We start from the raw sequence: 6,327 nt of genomic DNA, 5'->3' as shown, positions 1-6,327 counted from the left end.
GGGAACTGTCTGAGTCAGCAGCGTTGATGATGCTTCATACAAACACAGTAACGTCTGCCAATACGCCTTGAGGGAGGGGAGGACTTTCTGAAGTAGAGGATGCCTCGTGAATATTTTTGAGCTGTTACCCAAAGAGGAGGGCTGAGCTGCTGCTGCCTGTGGATGGTGTGCCCTTTGCTCCCCCAGTGCTCCTGCCCAGGAGGCAGGCAGCACGCTGCAGGCCAGCTGGCCTGGCCCCCTCGCCAAGCAGGACACCGCTCTGCTGGGCCACAGAAACACCGGTGGCCACGCTTCCTGACCAGAAATCCGCTTCACCCAGCAGGCCGATGTTCCCTCAGGAGCAGAGCACCATCCCCATTTCTCCATTTTCCCGTTCAGGAGCACTTTGCCTCCTTCTCCCCTCCTGCTTCCCCGGTGGGTGAGCATCACTGCAGGCCTCCCCTGCGGCCTGGTCACAGGCGCCTCAGAGCAGCGGCTCCCCATGGGGGCTTTGCCTTAAAAACAAGCCTTAGTCGTGTGAGGGGGCTGAACGGCTGCGTCGGGAAAACTGCGTAATGAAGGGCTTTCTGAAGCACGCATTATACCCATTTCAAACTACAAAGCAGTTGAAAGATCAGTGGTCAGGGATTTATGAAATGATTTATTGTGTCGGTGACCACGGAGATACTTCTTGCCAATGGAGTATTTTTTTTCTGTCACACGGACAACAGTTGTTTTTATCCAGGGCCAAAACCCAAAGCCATTATTCATTTTATTACTTAGGCAAAATTCTCATTAAAGACTTAAGGGATTGGCTCAAGACTTGATATTTCAAAGGAGACTGCATTTAGAACAGAAAATAGAAGCAAAAGCTCCGCAAACATCTGACCATCTCTTTAAACTCCTTCTACAAACACATTAAGTCCACTGTGATGCAAAGAGGGAAAGTTAGTTCAGCCACAATCCCCACTCTTCCTGCATGCCAAGAGATTGCTACATGGATTTCTCCTGAAGATAACGTTGTTTATGCTCTACCGAGGTAGCCTTAGCACAAGCCCGCTCTGCTGCTTATCATCCTGGCGCCTGCAACTAAAAACACGGATGGTGATAGAGCCCTGCAGGTGTGCTGCCAGAGAACCAACGATGTGGTCGCTGGGGCAGGCCAAGATGAAAATAAACAGCATGCAGATTTCACATTGGCCTGAGGGTCCCCAGAGAGAGATTGAGGGAACTGTGTGCAAACCGATCAGCAGGCATCGCTGCTGCCTGCTGGATGTATGTGGTTTCTCCTCTAACGCAGTCGGAGAAGTATCTGTGTACGTGCGAGGTACCGGGCGATTCTGCAGGTATGTTTTAATACTTAATTGGATGTTTTTAAAATATGGAAGTGGTTTACCTGTAATACATTATGCTTCCATCAGCCTTTGCCTAGATTTGACAATTCCTTAGGGCAGGAATTATCTTTCGTTGCAGCGTGCATATGGATGACAATTAAAAATTTAGCAATTTATGTGAGAAGAACTGGAAATGACTGTAATTGCCTCAGTGTTTCTGAAGAGCCTTGAAACTTGCTTCTGCAGACTCAGACTAGAGTAGTGCTACGTTTGTACGGAGCAAGCTATCAGATTTCAGAGGTCAGTTTTCAATGTTAGAGTTTCCTACTGTAAGTTAAACCACCTTCCATCCCCTAAACAAAATCTCCCTCTTCATCCATATATAATCTCCCTCTTCACCCATATATTAAAGCACAAAAATGACATCATTCTCTGAATTCTCAAAATTAAAGTGACGAGCAGGAACAATTCAGGAAGGAGTGATGTAAATTTTACCTTGTCCAGGCTTCTTGATAGCAAAGACAGAAAATGTATTTTTTGAGTATCCAAACCAGCATAAGAGTGAAGCAACTTAATTCACTTTCCCTCGATACAGCCTTAAAATTTTGAATTCTCATTGTCCAGCAAGCACAGAATTCACATTGTCCAGGAGAGCAGTTTTATAATTCTGCAGCGTATTCCCCTGAGTCAAGCCATCATTACCTGAAATGACACTCTCAGCTGTTCAGCCAGAAATAAATGTGTAGAAATACTCATTTAACTCCAACTGCAGGGCTAATCCTGGCGGATCACAGACATTGGTGCACAGAAGTGGGGCAGATTCATCATTCAAATAAAATGTGTGTCTGCTAGGTAACTTCGTTTAACAGCCTCAAATTGCACCAGGGGAGGTTTAGATTGGACATTGGGAAGAATTTGTTCACAGAAAGGGTGGCCAAGCAATGGAATATGCTGCCCAGGGAAGTGGTGGAGTCCCCATCCCTGGAGGCATTTAAGAGATGTGTGGACATGGCACTGAGGGACATGGTTTAGGGATGGCACTTGGTAGGTCAGGTTGATGATTGGACTTGGTGATGCTGAAGGTTTTTTCCAACCTAGACGATTCTGTGATTCTCAGAATTGTGTAGGGACTATCAACAATGGTTAGAGGAGACATTTTTCTCTCCCCTTCCTTCACACCAATGTTCAGCAAACAGCTGTTGTGCATATAGACAGTCGGCTTGCCCATAATTTGTGAACCTGGACAATGACAGCATATGTCAAGTGTTCCAAAATTTCTTTTCTGCATGATCTGGGGAAAAAAAAAAAAAAGAGTTGCAGAGAGAGATCATTGTTCCTTCAACATGTGATCACCATATTTAACATGCATATTTAACAGACAGGCATCTGAGTCCATGGCCTCGGTGCCCTGCTTGTCCCCATGTCACCATCCTGCTGGTCCTGAGCGCACTGTGTCCTCCTGGCTGCCCTGGTGTGCTTGGGCACCAGCTGTACCCCAGGCTCTTTTGCAAGCTTTGCAAGGGAGTTGGACAGTAGGTGACAGGTTTTCAGGGCAGCCTTTAGGTCACCTGCTGTGGGTTACCTCCCCACAGGGGGCTGACACAGCGCTGGGACGAGTGAATGAAGTGTCGCTCCCTGCTATTAGAGCAGTGCAATCCATCCCCGGCCTGACCTCATGCAAACCCTGCTCCTGTATTTATAGAGTGGAAAGAACAAGCACGGCCACTGCCAGCGGAGCCGAAATGCACGGGGTGGTGCAAAAATCTTCCCTACAGGTCCAGATCTGCTCTCATGCTGACAGGGGCTGCCCAGCTCCCCATACAGATGCTGCCTTGTGCTCCCGTCTCCCCATCTGGCCCTTCCCTCACCTGCCCCTCTCTTCTGGGAATGTCCTTTGCCAGCAACAGTGAGGGATCTCCCTCAGCATACAGCAAGCAGCACCCTACAAAATATAGACAAGCTCATGTAGACAGAGCTAAACCTCCCACAAGGTGTAATTTTTCCACTTTTGTTGCTTTTAAATGCAAAACCAACATAAGAAAGGTATATAGGAGGTAAACAAGCAGGAGAGAGACCTTGAGACCTGTCAGCTCTGCATTTGGAGAACCTGACCCCTCAGCAACATCTATGCTAAAGGTTATTTCGCAGTGGCTCAAAAGAGAGGCTTAAGGATTTAAGGATTTTGTTAATCAGGCTGCGACACACCTCGAATCGTTCACCTCCACGGGCTTCCTTTGCAAGAAGCCCGTGCTTTTCCAAACAGTTCCAAGTGTAGTTCTCATTACAGCAGCGAGGATGAAAGCAGAGCAGAAGCAGGTCGTGTAGCTTGCAGGCACAGCAGTGCTCGGTGGTTTCCGGGTCTGTGCTATGGATGGGAGAGCTTTTGGAGCAAGCACCCAGTGGCCACCAGAGCAGCCGCTGTGCCATGCTGCCAGGCTACAGGCTGTGAGAGGCTGGGCGATGCCTGAGGGGAGCGGATGGTCCAGATGATATTCCCTTGCATGCGTTTTTCGGGTGGCAGCACCACAAGAGTATGCAAAGAACGAGAGGTTTTTTTAGGGATGAAGCACCTGCACATTTGGACCTTATGACTAATTTTGGGCAGCTTCACTGAACTTGAAACAGTGTAATAAAATGTCCACCATAAAGAAATCATACTGTAAAAGAGACTCTTTTTTACCGTCTTACGACCCTGATTGGATGAATTATTAATTACAGGGTCTTTTTGCAGTGATCCTTTCCTGGGTTCCCCCCTCACCCCCAGGGAGGTGCCAGAAAGAGCAAGAGGTGTCTGTTAAGCAACTTTTTTGGCATCCCCAGCTCCAAGGCAGGAAGCCTGTGGTTATATTATCTCTCTGGATTTGGGGGGCAATGCACTTAAACTGCTCTCTCCATCAGTTACCCTGGAGCAGTGAAGTGCACCCCTCTTTCCGCAATGATTTTAAAGCATTTTGCAAGGGGCAGGCTCCACCAGCATGACGTGAAAAGGAGAGGAGCAGCCCTACTGTAAGGGAGGAGAAACAAGCACAAACGTGTCAGATAACCTGCATAGAGCTGTGCGGAGAGGAGGGTGTCCCTCAAGCCTCTTGCCCTGTGGACATCCGCAGGTACCTGAGCAGCCTTGGCTCCTTGGGGTGTCCCTGACACGGCACTTCTGGTGTGGCAAGTGACTCATCTCCAGCCTCGCTAAGCAAAAATCATCATCTGTGATAAGCCTGCACACAGACCGTGGCTTCCTGCTGTATGTGACAGATAAAGAAAAACAAGAGGCTTCCAAAAAATCGCAGAAGTGGTAGAGGAAACCGTTGGTGTGTGCTACAGCCCAGTGAGCACACCTTTTCTTTTTCTGCGGGTGTTCCAGTCTCGCTGCTTCGAGGTGCGCTGCTGCAAGCTGCATTTCCTATCTGCCTGCCTGCACCGTGACTGTGTGAAAGCTGCACGGGGACAGCAGAGCTGCGGCTGATGTGAGATACAACCCAGCGAGATCGGGCTGCTCGCTTTGTTCGCACTGTTTATCTGTTCCCCTGCCAGCATGCTTCCCTGTGCCCCTCTGGCGTGCTTTAGCACAAGCCAGCCCTGTGCCATGATTCCCCTCATGCACACAGAAACCACCCCGGGCAGTCATCAGAAAGCCAGGCTTAATTTAAGTGAGGCATGCTGGCAAGAAAGGACAAAGGTGAAGCTTTTTGCCCTCAAAAAGTGTGAAGCTGGCTGCTGCAGTCTGCTGCAAAGGAGATTTCATTTAGGAGCACACACACAGACGTGGTCCAGTAAAATACCATTCAAACTGTACTGGCAGCAGATCGCATTCTTGATGCTGATGTGGTACAAATGGCTTGATGTTTAAATCAGACAAGAAAAAAGATAAATAAATGTATCTACTGCTTTTCTGCCTTTCCATTGGGTTCACACAACACTGTCTGCATCCCTCTTTTTGGCATCAGTCCCCCTCTCCATAACAGGGGCTTTCTACTTCCCCGTGCTCTTGCCCTTTGAAATGCTTTCATAGGAAGTGCTGTGGGTCTCTTGTTTTTAAAGAGGAATATTGATCACAGAGGTATAAAAAATACATTGGTACTTACAGTTGAGTTGGAAAAAATGCTTCTAAGGTATCGTTACTTTGCCACAATAGGATGCTGCAGAGACTTCCATATTAATGTCTGATTTACCACAGCATGACTGATGGAAAATGAGCAATGTGCAAGTGCTGCAACACGGGACGTGGAGAGAACAGCAAAAGTTTTCATGCATTGATCTGTCTGATGAGTTGATAAACCAGTGAGTTCTGCCTTTAAAACACAATAGAAGAGCATCTGAGGCTTCAGTTTGAAGATACTAGTCTTTCCTTTCCTGGGGCTGAAATGAGTTGAGATTTTTGCTCTCGTCAACTCAACCTCCGTAGTGAAACCTCCAGTGAAAAAGTTTCCAGTGTGATGATGATGATGCCCGAATGGGACACCCAGCTGGGAGGGCAGCCGTGGAAACCCAGCTACAGCTAGTCCCAAAACTGCCATCAGGCGGCATTTGGGCTTGCAAAGACCCGCTGAGAATGTGGTGGCTCCATGAGCTGAACCTGTTTGGAAATACAAGTATGGAAAACTCCCCAGACAGCCCCATGTTCTGCCCCCGGGCAGAGGCTCTGCCCCTGCGTGGCGTCAGATCCAGAGTTTGGCTAGCTACAATTACGCCCGCTCTGTTTAGCAACTTCAGCCTTAATTTTGAAATGTTCCCTGGTGCTGGGTATCCTTGAAAGACTGCCTTCTGCTTTCAAATGTCACTGCAGAACCTGCCTGAAAGTCCAGGGGATGGAGGCTCCTCAAGGGTTCAAGCACTCCCGAAGATGTTCTGTGCGGGTAAGGATTTCTGATCCTGCCCCTTCCTGCCCACGTAGCTGTGCCAGATGCTCCTCTACTCTGTTCGATCGTAATGGTCTTTTTGGGGTTGTTTTTCTTTCTGTACCAGGTTGCAACATGAAATGGAGGCGATTTGCATTGTGAGCTCCCACTTGGCTGCC

This window comes from Cygnus olor, chromosome 3, assembly GCF_009769625.2.
Source record: "Cygnus olor isolate bCygOlo1 chromosome 3, bCygOlo1.pri.v2, whole genome shotgun sequence".
Classification (NCBI taxonomy): Eukaryota; Metazoa; Chordata; class Aves; order Anseriformes; family Anatidae; genus Cygnus; species Cygnus olor.
This window is presented reverse-complemented; position numbering follows the sequence as displayed.